This window comes from Marmota flaviventris, chromosome 1, assembly GCF_047511675.1.
Source record: "Marmota flaviventris isolate mMarFla1 chromosome 1, mMarFla1.hap1, whole genome shotgun sequence".
Lineage (NCBI taxonomy): Eukaryota > Metazoa > Chordata > Mammalia > Rodentia > Sciuridae > Marmota > Marmota flaviventris.
This window is the reverse complement of record NC_092498.1, coordinates 84961824-84985694: the sequence shown is the minus strand read 5'-3', so window position 1 is coordinate 84985694 and position 23871 is coordinate 84961824.

Here is a 23871-nt window from a genome sequence, read left to right as displayed (position 1 = left end):
TTCACATGGAGAATATGCAGTGTTATTATAATGTGTTTCTCCCATGGTTCCTGCTTCCCAGGATGTTAGATCTAGGGACCTGAACAGAATTGGGGGCTCAGGGAAGGGGCAACCCCTAGTCACGGGCAGGGGTGATATATGATGTAACAGGGATTGGCTTTGATCAATGGGAATGTGGAAACACATGAGCGGGTCAGAGATCCTTGGGATGGGCTTAAAGATTAAACACCATCTTTAAGTAGAGGGAGTGAAAGTCTGGGGAGTTGATTTGGTAGTGAGAAGGATGCAAGGCAGAAGTAGCATAGAAGATGGAGGTAAAAACAAGAGAAAGAACGAAGAAAACCCCTCATGAAACGATCTGTTTAAGATAAATTAATTAAATGCAGAAAGGTAAGTCCAATTTTCCCTCTTGCTAAATAATACATGTAATTCACATAGCTATGGAGATGATTATTCAAGAATCACCATGAACCTCTGACTCCTGGGGGGGATAGCCAGGGAGATTGCCAGAGCCTCAAGGGGTGAGTCTTAATCACCAAACTGAGTTTTCACCGACACTGATATAGAACATGTAGAAAAATATTAGCATTTCCTATTCAAACAAATAGGATATAGTCTGGGGACACAGGGTTATCTAATTTTCCCTGGAAAAGATAACATTTAAGAAAGCACAGAGTTGAAACAGTAAAAACACTTTGCACACGGTGACCCACTGGTCCAAACTGGGGTAGTCCTTCTGGCAGTGAGAACAAGCCCAGCGTTGTCTCATCAGCGAAAAGAAAGACAGCCTCTGATCTCCTAAGTTGGTTCTGAACCGAATTCTTGGTTAGAACCTAAAGGTATATTTTCTTTTTCCTTCTGTGGCCTTCCTTCTTAATTTTTTTAACCTCTTATTTTTTATGGCACCAAGTGGACATTGAAGCAGGCTGAATGTTAGGAGAGACTACATTTCCTATGTAAACAAACACAGCTCAGCTCAGAGAGAAAGGAAAGCAGTCTTGTCAACCAAAAAGGACCCAGCACATGGTAATTTCTGTAACTGAAGTATCCCAGGGATTCCAGGGCACAGGAACAATCCATAAAAACAACCAGGACCACACAAAAACATACCCATGGCTCCAGGCGGGCATGTTTGAAAATAAGCAGATCTTTCAGAGTAGGAAGCTGCAGACTTTTGCATCAAATGATCTTTCTAAATACCCCTCTAAAATTCTAGTCCTTTCTAAGCTTCCTCCAGGTAAAAATGTTGTCTCAGAGGGCTGAAGGCTGTGAAACTCAAGCAATGCAGGGAGGAAGAGAAAAAAATCTAGTGAGGTTATGACCTTGACACTTACTATTTTCTTTCTGAAGGTCTTTTACATGCGTCCTTGGATTAAGACTGGGATTGCAACTGAATTAATATCCATTGAGAACTTTCTACCCGGTAAGCTCAGAACTGGGTGATTTTACACACGTTCTTTCATTTGAATATTTTAAAGTCAGCATCTGATTATCCCCAGGGAAGCCCTAGTTGAAAAGACAGGATGGTGAGAGAGTTCCTAGATCGATTCTAGACACAGTTGTTTTGGGAGTTCTTTGCCATGGTCAAGGGTGTTTTCTTTGCCCATCTTCTTCTGTAAAATCCTTGACTGTGGAGTTATCTAAGTAACTGTAATGGGAGTAATCAGGAGAAATGTTAACTTTAAAAAATGAAGTTCTATTTGGGATCCTGATAGTTTCCATCTTACTTCCAAATGGAGTGCCATAGGGGCCAGAGTCCAGCCTTCAAGGGCTGGGAAAGAGAGAGGAAAGGAGAGACCCTGTTATCTCTCCATAGGGGGGGGGTGATCACCCAGCCTCTTAGAGATGGAAGCCAAGATTTCCTTCAGTGTAAGTGGCAGCTTTGACTGGCTGCAAGGAGAGCCTGAGTTTGTTTAATTTGGAGTAAAGTTTTATGAGTTAATCTCTAGTGAGGGAAAGCAGCAGTAAACACAGAACATACTGGTCATTATTCTAAGTATTTCTACATTCTTTCTCATGCATGAAAGGGGAAAAAAATGTCAAAAGAAAGAAAGGAAGAAAAAAACCCCAAACCCTAGGGAGGCATGGTGCTCAAATGTGTGTGTGTGTGTGTGTGTGTGTGTGTATGATTTTGTTTTGACCAAACCATCTGGTGTGTACAACTTACCCCAGGAGCGTGAAGGCAAATATTTACCAGGAATTCACATGGTTTCTGCTGTGTATACACATATTTGTAGAAGACTCTAATGTTTCTAGAAAGTGGAGATAAACACAGCTCTCTCTATACATTTATGAACAGAGCCCAGTCCTTTGCAGACCAAACTGTTATTTATTTTAGTAGACCTTAAAAACTCAGGTGGGTAAAAAATGCCAGGGAGACACACAATCTGGAAATGATCAGTGTCATGTCTGAGGAAAGCGTTACCTTTCTGCTCAGGTTTAATAATACGGACGAAAAATTCAAGGCGATTGTGATACAATGGTGTGTTGAAAAGCAGATTAAATCTCGATTACATCACAACATAAATAATACCTTAACGAAAAATGTTAAAGGTGAACTTGAAATGGTCTTAAAAACAAAGGAGGTCATTTACCTGATTTATTAGGGGAAGAGAAAAAGTAGCTTGGTGTGTGTTCTGTGGATTTTATGTTTAATGGGACAGACTTTTAGGAAAACTGCTGGGGATTTGAGGAAGCTAAACCCAAAGCCCCCAGAATGCTGGTTGGATTTTTAAGAGGATAGAGGGAGCGGGGGGAAAAAAAGAAAACACCCATCCACCAGCCTGCCAGCCAAACAACCAAACAACCAGCCCAGGCGCTGGAGACTCAGCTATTGTTTCCAAAGGGGGTCCTGGCTATCAGAAAGCCATGCAATAAGGGAGCACTTAAACTTCAAAAAGGGAAAAGGAGATTTATTGAGAGAGCCACATAAGGCTTTAGGGGAATGTTCCTGGTAACCAGGACTCCTGCTGTTCTCATTCCTGTGTCTTTTGTTGTCAGAAACCCTTGGGAAGATCCAAATATGGCTTTGGTTCTTTTCATATCAGTTGCAGCTTGCATATTTTGCATCGCTATATCTCTGAAAAGTTCAGGGTGTAGGCCCTTCCTTTGGGGGGGTATCTCTAAGTTCCTCATAAAGAATAGACCCGATGCAGTTTCATTGTGAGGCAGTGTCGGAGGTAGGATGGAGTGCTGGGAGGCATACCCCTAGATGGTTGTGTTCCTGAGCAGAAGATACCACCTCTTGAGTCCTGGATTTCCTCACCAGTAAATAGTAATCTTGAAGGTCTAAGATTATGATTCTCAGGGGTCCAGGAACCCCAGTTCCTAAGCAAAGAAATCTCATTGAGACAGGGTGGGATAGCTTGCCAAAGGTGTGCTGGCAAGTGCGTGGGAGTTCTGTGGAGAAATTGACCCTATGCCTCTTTTCTGACAACTGGATTCTGACATGTGATAAGGTCGTGGGCTTTGGAAGGACAATGGCCAGGCCTGTCTTTGCTCATTAATGTGTGCCCAAGCTTCAGGCACAGAATGGAGAGCCAAAAGACATTTATCAAGTCCATAAAATGATAATATGAATAATAACCAGGGGCTTCCCAGGAGCAACTGAGTTCTGAGAGGCTATTTCCTCAGTTTGATGGCATGGGCCCCATGTTATCAGTAAGCCTGAGTTTTGTGCAGGGGAAAGAGGATGGCCCAACATGCTAGAAGAGGAACTGGCAGAATGATTGGCAGTTTAAGACATTTCTGTCTATCATTAATACTGATGGCAGAGTCTGGACTGCTGTGTCCTATGCCAAGTGTGGTGGTACTGGAGGTGATACAAGAAAAATCAGATGACAGCTTTGACTCTGTTAATACTGATGAGTAAATCGGCAACACTTCAGCTGTCTAGGGTTGTGCTATAGACTCCCACTGGCTGGTGAGACATGTGAAGAGAGTAGTTTTCTTGATTGGGAACTCTTCATAAAACACCTGTTGTAGGTTTTTAGCACCCTGCAATGCAATATTCACATTCCAAATGAAAATTAAATCTTCATGAAATGATATACACCTTTACTCTTTGCAATGTACTCTGATATTTTATGTTCTATTCTTTTCTTTTCTTTTATTTTTTAAGTTCTCTCTACAGTGCGCTGAGTTAATTTCTTGCCCAATGCACAGTTTGGAATCAATATTCTAGGATATGTTGAAAGACTGACGATGGCATGTGCAGACTAAGTATTTCATCTTCTCTTGCTTTGTTTTTTTAAAAATAGCTTTATTGAAATATAGTTTACATACTATGGAATTTATTCATTTAAAGTGTCTAAATTTGAGGCTTTTTGGCAAATTTACAGATATGTGCAACCATCTCCACAGTCAATTTTAAACACTTTCATTACTCCCCAAACAAACTCTTATTATTTAGTTATCAACCCCCCTCCACCCTTTCATCCACTCTAGCCCCAGGTGACCACCAATCTATTTTCTATGTATATAGATCTGCCTATTCTAGACATTCCATGTGAATGGAATCATATAACATGTAGACTTTTGTGACTGGCTTTTTCTGCTTAGCATAATGTTTTCAAGGTTCATCTGCCTTGCAACATATAACAGTACTCCATTCATTTTTAAATTATATAATATTCCATAATATGGGATATACCACATTTTGTTTAGCCATGCATCTAGACATTTCATCTTCATTCAAAACATAGGCTATCCAGTCTTCTTAAACTAATTTAGTTTTTAACATCCAAAATGATGTATACTTGGCAGGAGCTCCATCTGTCATAAAATGTGATAAAAATTTGATAAAAATGTTTCCTGGTCCCATTTGTAGCCTCAGATTCCCACTCTGAAAAGTTTCCCTATTTCTTCTTTGTTCTCACCATTGGCTAGAATCTCAAAAAGGATTGGGTGTGCAAGAAAAAAAAAATGATTCTGTCGGGAGGCTGAGGCAGGAGGATCGTGAGTTCAAAACCAGCAACTCAGTGAGACCCTGTCTCTAAATATAATACAAAATAGAGCTGGGGATGTGGCTCAGTGGTCCACCGAGTGTCCCTGAGTTCAATCCCCAGTACTCACCTCCACACACCGCCCCCCAGCTAAAAAAAAAAAAAAAAAAGAAAGAAAGAAAGAAAAAGAAAAAAACGGATTTTGATGGTAAGGCCGCAGAGTGCTATGGTTTCTTCTTTCATTGGCCGCCAGACAACTGCAGAAGCAGTGATCATATGGACCCATTTGTTTGGGCCCATGAAAAGTGCTCTTTGAAGTATCCTGTGCTGTGCTTGGAAGAGCCCATAGGGCACAGAGCCTCTTGGCCCAAAGTGGAGCTTGATCTGCTTCTCAAATTTCAGATGGAATCCCTTACTCAAAAGAGAGTTCTTCCCAATAGAACATTATCACTCCTAACTTTTTAAACTTGCTCTTTAAGGTTGATAAATTCTCCAAAATCATGAAGACAAATTACTAAGCTGCAACTTGAGTCACTTTTAGGGTCAATGTTATTATTATTTTAAAAATCTCATTTCATGCTTCTAAATGAAAACGAAAGTGATATGTGTACAAATCCTCAGATAGGAGACAGTGGGTATACTTTTGTCCTCCAAAGGTCTTATAGCAGTTAATAAATGATTTGATTTAGTGTTCACTAAAAAGCCACCTTTGGCATGACCTGATTTCTGGAATTTTCTGGGTTATTGAAACTGTGCTGTTTTTCATTTTTCCTGGCCTCGTCTCTGGTATTCCATGCTGACACGGCTGCATCTGCCTCTACCATGTCTGAAATGTTCTTGGCCTTTCCTTGGGTGTTTGCTAATCCAGTGTTCTTTGAGATGGATTCAGAGAAGAAAATCTGTAATGGAGCCAGGGCAGAGAGGAACCGGTGCCACTCAGAGGGAAATCTTGGCTTTCACAAACTGTGACAGGTATCAGAGCCAAATGACAGTGGATCAGCTAATATCATTTAGCCTCACCCTGAGGTGGTAGTCTCATTTCCATATATCGGTGGTAATATGTATATTGAGGGACCAGGGGGAGTGGGCAGGCTCACTTTTGCAAGTAGTAGGTCCTGAGAATAAGTCATATGGACAGTTTCCAAGTAGGCAGAATAGAGCAGGAGTTTTATAATCCTTTTGTTTTGTTTGGAGTGTATTCCAAGCTGTAGGACAAACTAGAGAATATTTTTATCTTTATGGAGTTTCCTTTTCTTATGGAAGGTAAATCAATCTATCAAATAATCTATCAAAATATCTTTGCATATTATGATATTGGGTAGAGGTAAAGCTCCTGAAGACAATAAGAATTAAGAAATGTGGAGGAAGGTGCTATTATAGACCAAATGGCCAGGGGAGGCTTGTTCCCAGAGACAGTACCAAGCATGACTGTAAGCTGGTGAATTTCTGGAATGCATATTCTGGGTTGAGGGAGCAGCTCATGCAAAGGCCCTAAGGAAGTTGCTTGCTTTGTGTGATAGAGATGCAGCAGGAGCTACAGCAAAACCAACACCAAGTGATTAAGGGTGGTCATTGAGGTAGAGTTGCAGTGACCACTCAACACCTTTTTTTTTTCCTTGACAATGCAGGACAGAGCTCTTCAGTGAATAAATTGTAATACGAACAGGAGCAATGTATAATGGTGCCCAAAGATGCAGCCAGAAGACAGTAAGAACATTCATATCAAGACAACCAATTATGAAACATAAACTTATTTTACCATCCAAGGTCCTGGGTCACCCTGGTTACACTTGAGTATCAGGGATAAGCTGCTGACTCTACAGCTCCTCCCAGACAGATTTCTACCAGCTTTCAAAAGAGCAACATTTAGGTTAGAGGTGTCTAAGCTTCTATGGAGCTGGATAGGCACCGCTGGAAGTGTGCAAAAAGATACATTATGGGGGCTGGAAGAAGGTGGTGGACATCCTAATGTACCTAAAAAAAAAAAAAATCTCATCCTTTGGTGATCCTCCCCCACCTTGCTTTTCCCTTTCTCTCTCCTTCTCTTATTTCTCCGTTTGTTCTGTCATATACTAGCTAGTTGGAATCAGATGGCCAGAGTTTGAATTCCAGTTCTGCAGCTTCCTAATTGTGTTCCTTTGGGTAAGTGAATTACTCTCTGTGTGCTTTAGGTTCTTCATTGGCAAAATGAAAACAATAATATTGCCCACCTAACCGAGTTCCTGTGAAGATCAATGAGCATTAATAAATGCAAAGTTCTTGGAAGAGAACATGGCACGCGATTATATACTTGTTTGACACAATTTTCCTATTATTATAAGTAAATATAATTATATTTACTTAAGTAAATATACTCATTTGACACAATTATTACTTACTTAGAATAATAAGAAAATTGTGTCAAACAAGCATATTTATTTATGTTTTGCTTATAATTTGTAAGTAAATAAATATGGACATGTGTTTTATATTTTTTTCCACTGATGGAATGGATGATTTAGAAAAATTTGGAGAGCTCTCCTTGAGGTGATGAGAATCCTTTTCATCAAATACTGTAGGCATGAGGATTTGTTAGGGCCTGGCTTGCTGATGCCTCTAGGTTTATGCAAATAAGTAAATTTTAGTATCAACACTACAGAGAAAACACTTGAGATATAGAGGTACAAAGCCTGAACAGGGCGCCCAGTTTCTTTCTAATATCCAGCATATTTTCTGAGGCTGGTCTACAGAGGGCTGAGCTGCCGTGAGAACAAAGGGACATCCCAGGCTTCAGAGACCTGGAAAGCAGATTATTCTGGAATAATTGCATTCTACACATTCTAATAAGAGATCCAGAGAGAGATTAATTTTGAAAATCAAGAAGACCTTGGAGACCCTCCAACTAAAGAGGTCTTTTGTTTTGTTTTCTTTTTTTCCCCTGGAAGTGTTCTGGGAAAGAGAAAAGGAGTAAAATGAGATTCATTTTAATTCAAGATGTATTTGCCAGATACTCTTATTTTCTTGGGTGTCCGTTTTTCAGTGCTTCAAATTAAAATATCCCCGGTTAACTCATAGTTTGCCAGGCTGATGGACTGGCTTCCCACTTTTCAACTGGGTTCCCGTAGGAAGCCAGATATCCTCATGCCACTTTTCCTCCTGCCCCCTCCCCGCTTCTCTTCACCTGAGCTACTTACAAGTTCAGGTTAGGAGATTCAAGGTCAAGATTCTCTCCAAGCAGCCTTTCATGAGCAATGGGTGGAATTCTGCCTGAGAGAATCTACAGAATGGGTTTTACAGGGCTTAGCATAGGCTCTGACTCATGGATCAACAGCAGTCTCCATCTAGAGTCTAACAAAGTGTCTGTACCACAACTCTGAAAAGGGGTGCCCTGCTACATCCCCCTAGACCATTCGTCTGGCTGTCCAAGAGAAAGCAATATGTAAATTCTTCAAAGCAAAAGACAAAACAACAACTAAAAAACCAAAATTTCCCCTGGCACAATAATACTTCTTAATGACAATAGTGAAACAAATTTTATTAGGGGAAATTTTAAACACGTATGAAAATAGAAAAATATAGTGAGTCTTTTTTTCCCATCAATCAGATTAAAAAATTACTAGCTCATGGCCAGTCTTTTTGTTTATAGTTACCTAATTTCCCCTAATCCATGGAATATTTTGAAGCAAATTCTAGATATGATATTATTTTATTCACACATATTAAAAAAGGCCATTTGGATATTGAATCACATGGTGAATAGTAAGAAGGAGAGAATCCAATCCAAACCAAAGCAAAAGAATTGAGTATGCCCGTGAGCTATGAGCCTCCATAAGGACTGAGTGAAGAAATTATACTCAATCTCCTGATCCTGACCAAGGCAGTTACTAGGGGACCTCTATCAGGAATCTTAAATTCTCTCATGACATTAGTTGATAAAGAAGTAATTTTTTGTTATTTTGTTTTTAGTGTTCCACTGCATTCTAGAATAAACTGGAATCTGGGAAGCTGGTTCTAGTCTCAAAGGGGTTCTGAAGCTCCCACCAGTGTTCAGTGTGTTGATCTTGGAGTGTTAGGATGGACTTTTGAGATACGCCAACAGCGAGTTTTAAATTTGTGAGAAATAATGACAGGATTGGTAGAGAAAAAAATAATAGTGTCCAATTTACCTTCTAAAAAGAAGATTTCAGTGACCTTTAAGTTACTTTCAGTTGCCATCCCGCTTGAGAGAGTGTAGTAAGTATCGATTCCCTTCAAGGATACTAGATGCATCCTGAGGGACAGGCCACAGGGACAACTTTTCAAAGGTTGCCAACTCTGGGGACAACTTTTGAAATGTTGCTAGCTCCTGATAGAGATAAAATCAAATAAGGAATGTTGAGTGAAGAACTTTTTTTTTTTTTTCTTTTTGGCTTTTGTTTTTGTTAGAAGCTTGAAACTCTATAATGGTTTATCCTGCATTTCTACACATTTATTTTTTTCTTGGAGATCCTAAATAGTGTCTTTATTTTACAAATTTTGCGCAAACAGTTCTAATACATCAAGTTCAACTTCCTTCTTCTTCTTCTTCTTTTTTTTTTTTTTTTGTTGTTGTTCTAGTATTTTCTTTTTGGTGATCAATGCCACAGGAAAAGGTAGAGTTTTAACTTCAAGGCAATATTTCTTCCACCTAAATAAATCGTTAAAGACAATGGAAAGGAGAGCAAATATGTTTTTCAAGAACCAGGATTCTTACCCTCGTTGTATCAGCTCATTGTAGATGACATGTGTACAATTCACTTTTGACTGAATCGTAATAAATATGAGACAATATGGTATAAACCACTTTTTATAATGCAATGCTCACCAATATATTCTACTTACAGCCTTAAATCAAATTGGTGCAGATGCGAAAATTATGTAAAACTGGTGGTACCTGTTCCTGACCTTGCAGGGGCCCTCCCAGATTTGGACTCAATAAACTTTTTCTTCCCTAATGATCTGGCAGTTATTCCTATCAAGAGAATACAATGGGGGTGCTGAGAATTGGGGAAGTGGAGCAGTGATTCAGAGACCACCAGGGCCCTTAAGAAGATTAATTTGTATGAGGTACATGAAAAGTTGGAAAAATCTCAATGCATTTTTGAATACACATATTCATTTTGAGCTGATTTCTGTTCCTCTTGTGCCCTGTAAAATTTCAAGGAATGTGGTTGAGGTCTGGAGATTTCCACAAAGAGATTAAGAGAGGCTATAAACTGAAGAAATAGTGGTTTTGTATAACTGTTGGGCATGAAATATTTTCAGTACCAAGATGTCCTGATTTTCAGTATAGAAACTGAGTAAACACCTTGTAAACATTCAGGGAACATTTCTATTAATGCCTTTAATAATAGGGCATATGAATTTCAGTCTAAAAAGGGCCTGTATCTGTTGTTTTTACTTGGAACAATGAGCAAGTCTGTTTTTATATTTATTTCATAAACTAGTCAGTGAGCAGCTGCATTTTCTATAGACATCTAGGTCTGATTTTGTGTTTTGTTTAAGAGCCAACCCATTTTTGGGTTCTCAATAAACACTTCTGTTTAATGTTTGTTGGATTTCATCATCCTAACTAGATACTTAACTTTCTCTACTTTTAAAAGATATTGGTTGTCTCCTTTTAGCCCATATGAAATCCTGAAATGTTCTCTTGCAATGGGGCGGCCCTTTCAAAGGGAGGACACCAAGTTTGTTTGTTGTCGTGGTCTTGAAATCTTGATATTGGGCTGGTTCTGTAACTACTTGGGGTAGGGAGCTTATCTTGTGTGGGGAGGTAAGAGTAGGGGATTTCACAGTAGGGGATTTCATCACCCAAGGTTTTGCTGATGTCTGACTCTGGGTGGCCCTGGGGTGAATAAAGAGCAGGGAGGGAAGGGCAGACTGTGAATCAGGTGGACTGGGAAGCAGCCTCACATGTGCTACAGGAGCTATGTGGACTTAGGCAGACCTACCTGCCTTGAACATCTGTTCCTCTCTGTGAAACACAGACAATACTATTTACCTCCAAGATAGATGTTAGGTCTAAACCAAAAGCTTTGTAAAATGGTATGTAAACTATAAACAGGTATTTTGTTATCATCATCTCATTTTAGAGTGGCCCAGTATCCCCAAGAGACAAATTATGGGGACACGACCTTGAATGACAGAGAACTTAATGGTCTTAGAACATTTTGGTCTCTTTATCACAAGGCATTCTTAATCCCAAATATATTAATTAAGCACTCTTTATGTATTAAGGAGCAGTTTTTATTTCTTGAACAGTGGTGTCTTCATCTATGGTAGACTGTGTTGCCAGTAACGGCTAAATTAACTCCTTCATTGTGGAAATTTTAACAGTGTTGTAATGAGGCATAATTTCTATAGTAAACTGCACCTATTTTCAATCTGATATGTTTTGATGTATATATGTGAAACTATTCTTATCATCCAGAACCCCCAAAGTTTCCTGATACCCTTTTGTTATCTCTCTCCTGTACCCCTCCTGTTGCCCTCTCCTCCCCAGGAAATCACTGATCTGCTTTCTGGCAAGACGGATTTGTTTGTCTTTTATATAGTTTTGTATAAATGGTATTATCTTAGCTTGGGCAGACAAAATGCTGTACATTGGGTGGCATAGACAACATAAACGATGGCTAACAGTTTCAGAGGCTGGAAGTCCAAGATCAGGTATTCAGGTTTCATTGGGAGGGCTCTTGGCTTTTGGCTTGCAGCAGGCCTGTGTCTCTCTGTGTGCTCAGATGCTCATGTGACTTTTTTTTTTTTGTTAATGCATGAGGAGAGTGAGCAAGCCCCCTGGTGTCTCTTATTATGAAAGCACTAATACCTCCAAGAGGGTCCCCACTCTCATGATCTCATCTAAACCTAATTACCTCTCAAAGGCCCCATCTTCAAATACCCCCACGTTGGAGGTTAAGGCTTCAAAATATGAATTTGGCAGGGGGACAAAAGCATTCAGTCCCAAACGGAATCACAATACGTACCCATTTTGTTTGTCTTGGTTTAGCATCTCTGAATCAGCGTAATGAATTTGAGATTCCTCCATGTTCTTATATCTCAATAGTTCATTCCTTTTATTGCTATGTATTTGTCTGTTCTGTAAATCTATCACAATTTGTGTATCCATTCACCTGTTAATGGACATTTGGATTGTTTCTGGTATCTGGCTTTAACAAAGTTGCCATGGATGTTAGTGTACAAGTCTGTCTTTATGCTTTCTTTAGTCTTGAGTGAAAAACTAGGACTGGGAGCGGTGGTGCTTGCCTATAATCCCTATAAGTTGAGAAGCTGATGCAGGAGGATCGTGAGTTCAAAGCCAGCCTCTGGAAGTTAGTGAGGCCCTCAATAACTCAGTGAGACCCTGTCTCTAAATAAAATATAAAGAAAGGGACTGGGGGCCGGGTGGCGCATGCCTGTAATCTCAATGGTTTGGGAGGCTGAGGCGGGAGGATCGCCTGTTCAAACTCAGCCTCAGCAAAGTGAGGCTCTAAGCAACTCTGTGAGATCCTATCTCCAAAGAAAATATAAAACAGGGCTGGGCCAATTTGGAAAGCAGTATGGAGATTTCTTGGAAAGCTGGGAATGGAGCCACCATTTGACCCAGCTATTCCCCTTCTCGGTCTATTCCCTAAAGACCTAAAAAGAGCATGCTACAGGGACACTGCTACATCGATGTTCATAGCAGCACAATTCACAATAGCAAGACTGTGGAACCAACCTAGATGCCCTTCAATAGATGAATGGATAAAAAAAATGTGGCATCTATACACAATGGAGTATTACTCTGCATTAAAAAATGACAAAATCATAGAATTTGCAGGGAAATGGATGGCATTAGAGCAGATTATGCTAAGTGAAGCTAGCCAATCCCTAAAAAACAAATGCCAAATGTCTTCTTTGATATAAGGAGGGTAACTAAGAACAGAGTAGGGACGAAGAGCAAGAGAAGAAGATTAACATTAAACAGGGATGAGAGGTGGGAGGGAAAGGGAGAGAGAAGGGAAATTGCATGGAAATGGAAGGAGACCCTCAGAGTTATACAAAAGTACATACAAGAGGAAGTGAGGGGAAAGGGAAAAATAATACAAGGGGGACAAATGAATGTCAGTAGGGGGGGCAGAGAGAGAAGAGGGGAGGGGAGGGGAAGGGAGGGGGGATAGTAGAGGATAGGAAAGGCAGCAGAACACAACAGACACTAGTATGGCAATATGTAAATCAATGGATGTGTAACTGATGTGATTCTGCAATCTGTATATGGGGTAAAAATGGGAGCTCATAACCCACTTGAATCAAAGTGTGAAATATGATATATCAAGAACTATGTAATGTTTTGAACAGCCAACAATAAAAAATTAAAAAAAAAAACAAAACAGGGCTGGGGATGTGGCTCAGTGGTTAAGTGCTCCTGAGTTTAATACCAGGTACCAAACCAAACCAGACCAAATAACAACAAAAAACAACTAAGAGTTGCTATAGTTGCTTTGTGTTTAACTTTTAAAGAAAGTCCAGTTTTCCAAAGTGTTTATACCATTTTACTTCCCACTCGCTGTGTAATGTTTTCACTTGCTCCATATCCAACACTTAGTATGGCCAGTCTTTAATTTTAGTTACTTTAAATAGGTTTATAGTGATATCTCATATGGTTTAATTTTTATTTTCCCAATGATTAATGGTATTGAATAGCTTTTCATTTGCTTATCTGACAACTGTACATTTATTTTTGAATGAAGTATCCAATCTGTTTCTTTTTTGGGTCATTTTTATGTATTGAATGTTGAAATTTCTATATTCTGAAGGCAAATCCTTTATCACATATATGATTTGAAATATTTTCTATGTGACTGTGGTTCATCTTTTCATTCTGCTGTGCCTTTCAAAGGATGAAATATTTTAATTTTGATAAAATCCAATTTATCAATTGTTTTCTTTTGTGAATCATTCTTCTGTTGTATGTGTAAGAAATTTTTAGCCCAGCCTAGTGTCATTACTTGTAATCCCAGCGGCTAAGGAGGATGAGGCAGGAGGACTGTGAGTTCAAAGCTAGCCTCAGCCAAAGCGAGGCACTAAGCAGCTCAGTGAGACCCTGTCTCTAAATAAAATACAAAATAGGGCTGGGGATGTGGCTCAGTGGTTGAGTGCCCCTGAGTTCAATCCCTGCTACAAAAAAAAAAAAAAAAAAAAAAAAAAAAATTGCCTAATCTGAGATCACAATAATTGTTATCTGTATTTTTTCCTAGAAATCTTATAGTTTTAGATTTTAATTCAGGGCTATAATGTACTTTGAGTTATTTATATCTATGGTATGAATTATGGATTAAAGTTCATTATTATTATTACTGTTTCACACATGTCTATCTAGTTGTTCCAGCATCATTTGTTGGAAAGGCTAATGATTTCCTATTGAATGCCTTTGCACCTCTATCACAATAGTAGTCTATATGTGTGTGGATCTATTTCTGAACTCTCTATTCTTTCACATTGATCTCTTTGTATAACATGACACCATTATCACACTGTCCCCATATTGTAGCTTCATCATCAATATTGAAATTAGATAGCATTTACCTTCTAATTTCATTCTTTTTCACAATTGCTTTAACTATTCTAGAACCTCTACATTTTCAACTTAATTTTAGTACCAATTTGTCAAACAACTTCTACAGACAAAACAAAACAATAACAACAACAAAACGCTGCTGAGATCTTAACAGGGCTTGTGTAAATCCAAAGATCAATCTCGGGAGAATTAATATCTTAGTAACATGAGGTCATTGGATCCATAAATGAGGTATGCCCATGAACGAGGTATGACCCTCTGGTTATTAATGTCTTGAAAATTTCAGTAATTTTTGTAGTTTTCAGTGTATATTCTTCTGTCATATTTATTCCTATTTCCAATTTTTTGACACTGAATGGTACTGTTTTTGAAATTTCAACTTTCAACTAGTATAAAGACATGCTATTATAAAGCTAGTATAAAGATTTTTGTATGTTGATCTTTTATCCTGTAACCTTGCTATGATCATTAATTACTTTTAGTCACTTTTTTTTTTTTGTAGATTTCATTGATTTTGCTCCCACCCCACCGTATGGAGGATTGAATCCCCAGGTGCTTAACCACCAAGCAACATCCTCCAGTCCTTTCTTATATTTTATTTAGAGACAGAGTCTCACTGAGTTGTTAAGTTGTTGAGGCTGGGTTTGAACTCACAATCCTCCTGCCTCAGCCTCCCAAGCCCTGGGATTACAGGCGTATGCCACCTTGCCCAGAAGATTTCATTGATTCTAAATGAACTTTCATGCAATGAACAGAAGATTTACTTCTTCCTTTCTAATCTGCATGCCTTCAGTTTAATTTTCTTGCCCCATATTGTTTAGAACCTCTAGGACAATACTGAATAGAAATGGTGGGAGATGTCCTCATCTTGTTCCTGATCATTGAGGGGAAACATTCACTCTTTCTTCACTAAGTACAATGTTAATTTGAGGCTTTCCAAAGACGACCTTGTCATATATTCAGTTGAGGAAATGGAAACTCCCTTCTATTCCTAGATTTTAGAGCTTTATTTTTTTTGGGGGGGGTACAGGGATTGAACTCAGGGGCACTCAACCACTAAGCCACATCCCCAGCCCTATTGTGTATTTTATTAGAGACAGGGTCTCACTGAGTAGTTTAGCGCCTCCCTAAATTGCTAAGGCTGGCTTTGAACTCACCATTCTCCTGCCTCTGCCTCCTGAGCCTCTGGGATTACAGGCATGTGCCACTTCGCCTGGCAATTTCACAGCTTTTTTAAAAAAAATAAATCCAAAATGGATGTTGGATTTTATCAAATGCTTTTTCTGTGTCTATTGAGATGACAATATTTTTTTTCCTTGACTTTTTAATATGGTAAACTTTACTGTTTGATTTTCAAATGTTAAGACAACTTTATTTTCATTCCTGAGATAGACCTAACTTGGTCACGCTGTAGTTATATAATTTATATTTTATATAAATCATAAATCTATACATACATTGTTAGATTTCATATGTCAAAGTTTTATTTATCATTTTTGTATCTCTGTTCCTAAGGGATATTTTTCTGCAGTTTTCTTTTCTTGTAGTAACTTTGGTTTTATTATGAAGATAATAAAGCCCTCTTATAATGGTTGGAAGAATTCTCTTCAGGTTTTTGGCCAAATTTGTGTAGAATTGGAATTATTTATTACTTAAATATTTAGTAGAATTTATCACTAAATAACCATTTCAACCATTTGAGACTGGAGTTTTCTTTCTAGGAATAATTTAAACTATAAATTCAATTTCTTTGGTAGATTTAATGCTACTATTATTTCTTTCTTCTTGACTAATTTTTTGGGCTTTGTCTTTCAAGTATCTCTTCATTTAATATAAATTTTTTGAACTTATTAGGGTTATTTATAAAATTCCTTTATTGTCCATTTGTTTATTTATTTATTTATTTTTAGTTGTCATTGGATCTGTATTTTATTTATTCATTTATATGTGGCGCAGTGTCTCACACATGCCAGGCAAGCACTCTCCCACTGAGCCACAATCCCAGCCCTTATTGCCCTTTTAATATGTATAGAATCTAAAGTGATGTTGATGTCTTTATTCGTTGTATTGTTAAAAAGTGTCATTTCTCTGTTTTGTTATTAGTTTGGTGAAGGGTTTATTAGTTTTTTTAATCTTCTCTAATAAAAAAAACTTTGGTTTTTATTGATTTTTCTCTATTGTTTGTTTCCATCCTATTTCATTAATTTCCACTCTGATCTCTATTATTTTTTTTCTTTTGGGTTTATATTTCTTTTTCTAGTGTCTTAAGGTAGAAATTATTCAGCAGTGTCCAGTGGTTAAATATTTTGAATATGACCTCTGTCTCATGGACTGAACTGCATCCCTTCATATTCACATGTACTGTATGACTGTATTTGGAGATGAAGCATTTAAAGAAGTAATTCAGGGGAGAGGAGGTCATGAGAATGGGGCCTGTTCTTACAGAATTAGTGTCCTTATTAGAAGAGACACTAAAGCTATGTACTCCCACCCCCACTATGTGAGGGCACAGTGAGAAAGTAGATCTCTGCAACCCAAACAGAAAGCCCTCACCAGACCCCCACCTTGCTGGCATCTTGATCTTGGACTTCCTAGGCTCCAGAACTGTGAGAAAATAATTTTTTTGTTGTTTAAGCCACCCTGTCTATGGCATATTGTTACAGTAGCCTGAGTAGACTGAGACCTCCTAATAATATTTCAGGGATTTGCCCTGAAATAACAGCAGTTTTTAGTTCTCCTTAGGGGTATGGTAGCTTGACAGGTGATTTCTTTTTCCTTTGCCATTTTCAGTTTATCTGTTTATATGCAATTCTGTAAATATGAATTCCAAGTTCACATATTGATAGCATCCAACCCCAGGTGTGGTATACCTTAGGGCACTGGCTCTGCCCCATCTTCACACTGTCTGAAAAAGGAAGTTCTCAGGAGGAATTCCTCATGAAATTCCCAGCTAGGAGATTCCTCCAAGCCCCAGAGCCCACAGATAGACCCCCCACACCCCCATTACTTACATTATCCACATCCTCAAGTTCTTAAAGCTTGGGTTAAAAATTATATCCAAAAATCTTCCCCATGGAAATATCATGCCTCATGCTCCTTCCTGCACAGAGACAAGCCAAGTGATCATCTAGGGAAAATATAGTCTGCAGTGGGCCCTGGGAAGAGGGGGAGAGGAGGAAAACAGTTTGATTCCTATTTTAGTTGTTGCAGGGTTTGTATTTGTCCTCAATTTTTCAGTAAAAAACATTAGGTCTGGTTGTCCATGAAGGATCTTTTTCTTCTGTGGCTTTATAAAGAGGTGAGTGTTATCCAATAGGCATTGACTGAACTGGACCCATATAAGCTGGTGATGGTAGAACTTCCATTTTGTTTTGTTTTATTTGAAATCTCGTGGCTCACTGAAAATATTCATTCACTTTCTTGGGAAAAGTTGGGCCTTTCATTTTGCTTGAAAATGAATTTATTATTTTTTACAACCCAACAGATGTCTTTATTCTCTGCTGGGAATTGAAGCCATGTCCTTATGCATGCTCAGCAAATACTCTACCACTGGGCTACATCTTGCTGGGAGCCATTAGCCAAGTAGGTATGACAATTTCCTTGCCAGCGTACCCCATGTTGCTTAGTGGAAGGACTCGTGGAAATAGGACATTTTGCAGTGACATTGCATGTAGGTGACCTTGCTCAAGGACCAGGGCGGATCCGGGTTTAGGGCGTTCCCGGTTTAGGTTCCAGGTTTAAGGTTTAAGGTTATTCCTGCTGGGAATAGGGCATATCCTGCTGCCTGAGTTCCCCTTGAGTTCTCACGGGATTCAGACAGTATTTTTTGGGAGACAGAAGCCCAGTGGGGGTGGATTTGGGCAGAGAACGTGGATTTCCCCAGAACGTGATTGTAGACGGCTGGTGTGAGTTCGGGAATAAAGAGTTTGCTGTTTGAATCTACAAGCTGTGTGGTGGCTCGTGATTGTGTGCCCAGCCAGACTGCGGCAACATTTTGGGCGCTAGATTTCTTTCTTTCTTTCTTTTGGTACCAAGGATTTAACTCAGGGTCACTGAGTCACATCTCCAGCCCTATTTTGTATTTTATTTAGAGACAGGGTCTCACTGAGTTGCTTAGCACCTCGCTTTTGCCGATGCTAACTTTGAACTTGTCAGCCTCCTATCTCAGCGTACCAAGCCGCTGGGATTACAGGTGTGTGCCACTGAGCCCAGCTCAGATTTCTTTCTTGATCAGGCTCTTCAATATCTTTTATAAAAATACTTTATCATTGGTTTTTTTTTTTTTTTTTTTTTAGAACTTCATTGTGAGTAGCCTTTGAGGTATTCCTTATATAGAGAAGAGATCTCTTTGGTTAGATTTAAATTTATTGTGGCATAAGCTACAAATCTACTTTTTGACTTATTATTGGGAAGGTACAAAAGAGAGCTTATCACATTGACATTCCTTGAAGGATAGGACAGCTCCAAGCCCATTAAATAGTTGTTTAATTTAATAGGGGTTTTATTTTCTTCCTGCCAGTGTTCTTATCTGTTAGAATCTGTCTAGAATGCCCTTAAGATGTTTGCACATCTTGATCTCAAAAATGACTAAACCATGTGTAGAAGGGAGGGCGCTCTTCTTTGCCATTCATAGTGGCTCGTATTGTTGGAATTTGCTAGTGTGAGAACGGAGGACCCGGGCTGCTCATTCTCATTCCATGAGCTGGATTGCTTTTTATGGTCATAGTGGCTTCACTGTTGTAGCTGATGTCAACATTGTCCACCATGCAAAGGAAAGTAAGATGATCTCTGGTCAGAACTCTCATATTCTATTTTCCAATTCAGACTGAACGTCTAAAAAAAAGTTTTTTTTTTTTTTTTTTTTTAATTGAAAGCTCACTTTACTATAGGTCATTGATTCTCTTGGAGAAAACCAAGCCACAGAATCTCAATGCTGGGAACGTGTGTCTTCAGACCATGGTGGGTTTTTGGGAAAAGAGCCAGGAAGGTTGTTTCTGGAGGAGAAATGTCAGCATTTTTCTTGTGGAAATTTAATTGGAAATAGGATGGTGGTTCAGCCTAGAGAAGAGATCAAAATGAAACAAGCTGCTGTTTTCATCTTCGTCCCTTAATGGACCATAATCCTGGTCATAAAAACCCACCACTTAAACTTTGGCAGTCTTACTTTCCCAGGAAGCTTTATTACTAAGTATTAGCTTGAGTAAGTCAAAGCTTCTCCAAGTCCAGTTTGAACCAAGGCCATGGGTGAAGAAAATGTGTTTGTGGGCAAGTTGGGGCCCCCAGTGGTCCTGCAGTAAGCTGTGCGTGGTCTTCTGAGGCCCCATGATGTTTCTTTGGGTGGAGAAAGTATGCTTCAGCCCATTCCATACAAACCCTATCTTTGGCCAAGACACAAAGGGAGGTGGAGAGAATTCTGAGCCACAGGTTTTTCGCATTTGGCAAGCCAATACATAATCTCAAACCACTTTAGGAACTTTGTCCCCCTTGCAGTGAATCCAGCATGCTCTGGATGATCTTGTGCAGAAGAGTCATTCCCTGCAGGTCTGCTGGGAATGCTGTTCCTAATCAGCCCTCCCTTGCTTGTGCCTCAAGATCCATCTGTTTACCTTTGTGTCAATCAGATCAACCCTCGACACTCCTGACCTTGGCATTTGGCCCTGGACATTTCACAATCAGTGGAATCTCTTCCCTCCATGCTTCCAATCAGTTCCTCTCTGCTGCAGGCAGTTGCTTGCTGGGCAGGCATTAGAAGCTCTTGCTGCCTTCTCCAGTCTCCCTCCACAATAATAACAAATGGGATTTGCTCCAGCAAAAACTCATCCACGACTGCTTTATGGAGCTTTCATGTCAAAAGTGGACCCAATCCAGGGACTACCTAGACAGGGGATAACCGTATTTCTATGATTCTAACAAAAACAATTCATGTCCAAATCAAATCCCCTTTTAGGTACAATGAACTTCTTGAACACTCCTGTAGCTTAAAGAAAAAAAAAAATCGCAGTGGCAGATGAAGTGTTTTCACTTAAGTGACCAAGTCTTATTTTTTCCAAATATATGATTGAAACCCTTAGATTTATATTGCCCCTCTTGGTCCAGAGCACTTTGCAGACCCCCAGAGGAATGGTGCCTCTCTTTGGCATCCATGCAATGGCAGTGGGTGAAAAGCCAGCACAGCCTGCCTTGCACGCTGTCAGACGATGAGGTGAAAACCATTTCTGCATCTGAAAGGAGAAGTGGGTATTGTGTAGGCAGGAGGCAATTATCCGGGTTGGACCAGGGCCAGGCCAGTAGGGTTCAGTTGCTCTTCTTGCAAAATTCACCATCTGGACTTTAATGACCTGGAGTGGTCAGGCTGGCATTAATTTACACCTCATCCTAGGAAGGCACCTCTGAGAATGGGAATGCTTATTAGTGTAATATTGCTCCCTGGCTCCAAGGGAAGGGTGTGGATGCTAAGTGAAGATGGGAACTGCTTGCTTAGAAAAGAGCATATTCTAGAACGAGGGCAAGAGTTCACCAAAAGGCTATCAAAATAGAAGTTAGCAAAAACCCAAACTAGAGCCCAGACACTAATCATGTGCCGTATATTTGTTTTCCTGGCAGAGGCTCGCCAAAAACTCACCAAGTACCAGACCTGGTGGCATACAGAGATGAAGAGATGGTGGCCTCTGTGCCAGTCTAGAGAGGTGAATGTAGAAACGTACACAGAAGAGACATTCAAGATGCTCTGACAGCACAAGTGGTAGAGGAGGAGATTTTTTTTTTTTTTTAGAGGTGGGAGATGCAGAGTGAATCAAAGAAAGGTTTTCAAAATATACTAAAGGTAGCCCAAGTGCTTTAATACAGGATGAGTGCCCCTAATCTGAAAAATCCAAAATTTGAAATACTTTCACATCTGACCTCATGAGATGGGTTGCAGTTAAATGCATTGGCAATTAAGAAAATCATATACAATCACCTTCAGGCTATGTGTATAAGATACACAAGAAATAAGTGATTTTTGTGTCTAGATTTGGGTCCCATTCCCAAAAGATCTGATTATATATATGCAAAAATTCCGAAATTCCCCCAAATTCAAAATCTGAGACATTTGTCATCCCAAGCATTTTGAATAGCAGGAAACTCAAAATATAACATTTGTATAACATTTTAAAAAAGCTATAATGCTGGTTTATATTCATTTGGTCCCTACTATATACCAGTTGCTGTTTTAAGCTCTTTACATATATTAATAAATGACATTAGTCCTTTCAGAAGCTTTATGAAGTAGGTTTTTCTACTTGAGGAAAATAAAGCACAGAGACATGAGGCAACTTGGCCAGGGCTGCCCAGAGACCAAGTAGCAGAGTCTTGAGTTGAACTTGGAACAAGACAGAATATTAATCAAAGAATATGAAATTATATGAGTTGTACAAGAGAAATAAGTATAAACTAATGCATTGCCTTGTAAAATAATGAAATTTTGGTTATTAACAATAAAATACGTTTTCTTGATATTAAGTACATTCATAAATGGACAAAATTGCCTTGAGTCTTTCCTTTTGACTAATAGAATATTCCTTAGGTTGTAAGGAAAATTAACTATGGAATAATCTTGAAGAAATCCTATTTCTAGAATGGATAAAAACTATTCTTCCCAACACAAACTTGTATGAACTCAATAAATAGTTGGAAGAAACTAGATTTTCATCAGTCAGTAAGTTTGTAAAATTCAGTGAATTGGGCATTTAGGTAAGTGGATCATGGAGCAGTTAATTTTCAGTAAATCAGTTTCTGCTGAACCGTGTTCTGTCACTGACTTAGAGCCAGTTCACATGCCAGGAGACAATGAGGTAGACCCAGCCAACACTTCCTGTTGTATGGACGGTCTACAGGTTACAAAGAAATCTATTTCTAAGCACAATGATGCTTTCAGTAGCAGCCAAAGAGACCTGAAGATGCGATATGATAAAGAAGAAGTAAGACAGGTCTGTACAAGAGAATTTAGTGGCTGAAACTTTATGAATGAGCAAATGCAGGATTTGAACTTCATCCTCACTCCCAAGTTTCATAGCCTTTCTCCTGAACTCTCATTTTTACGTGAGCTTTCACATGCCCATTAATTTTATGGGGAAGCAGCTAACTGGACTGAATTCTGAAATCTCCTAAGGGCTCCTTCCTGTGTTGGCTTTGTAGACTGATACCCATGGTGCCTAGCCTCTCACAAAACTCATGCAAAGAGGGCTGGAGAAAAATGAGAAGGAAACGAAGCAAAACAAAAAAACTCATGTACACAAAATAAAGTAACTAACTTACCTACAGTCCCCACATGAGTGACAGGTGATGTTAAAAAAAAAATGGTAACAACTCTTCTCACATCCTGCTAGAGGAGATGGGCTGTGTGACTTCCTTTGGCGCCTTCCAGTCTTGTGAATCTGACACCTAGTGAATTTTGGGGGACGTGTGTTATTGGACCAATGACCTGACCTATTGTCTATAAGCATTGTCAGGGTATGGCTTCCCTAAGATTGTTCTAGCTTCACCTTGCCATACCCACCTTCTTCAGAGTTTCCTAAAGACATTCTTGGGAATGCGTTTGGCCTGTTTTCAAGCACATTATTCCAAGGTGCTCAGGTTGTACCCAGAGTCACTGTACATCAAAGAGGCGTCGATACCATGTTGGCATGGATTCAAGCACTGCTCTGCAGGGCCCAAGTGTGTCTGGTTTGTAAACTTGACTCCACGGAGCTTTCACTGGGGCCTAAGGCAAGAGCTAACACTTATTCTTCAGCAAGAGTGTCCTGATGGTAGGAAATTGAGGTACTAACCTCACCCTAGTGAAGACAAGCCCTCTTTCCATGAACTCCAGATGGCATGAGTCTTTCTCTTGGGTATTTCTGCAGCTCATTTCTATTACACGTGCCTTGTTGTAGATCTTTCCTTTTCTTTCTCATAAAACTTTTAATAAAGGAGGACATTCCTAAAACAAAGAGTATTTTCTATAAAATCCTCTTTGGTGGCCATCAAGTAATTTTTTTTAAAATGTAAAAATAGGTTGTTAACACTGGAGACTTCCTTTAAACAGGGCTACTACTTACTGGAGACCCTGGAGGATTTACTCAAACTGCAGGACTATAAGCCAGGAAGCCTGTGGCTTTAAGAGCTATTGTGCTTTATAGTTGTGAAAATTTGTTTTTGAAACAAGTTTTTATGGATTTACAATACTGTACCAGCCTGGCAACCTAAAGCGTCTGTATTTTGGTGAGATTTTGCTCACTCCCCCTTCCCCCAATATCACCTTCATCACAGGTTCCAAAAGCCCCAGGGGTCTCCATTCCCTCTGACGTGGCAAAATATGGTACAAATTATACCACTCTGGTGGTGTACAGAGAACTGCCA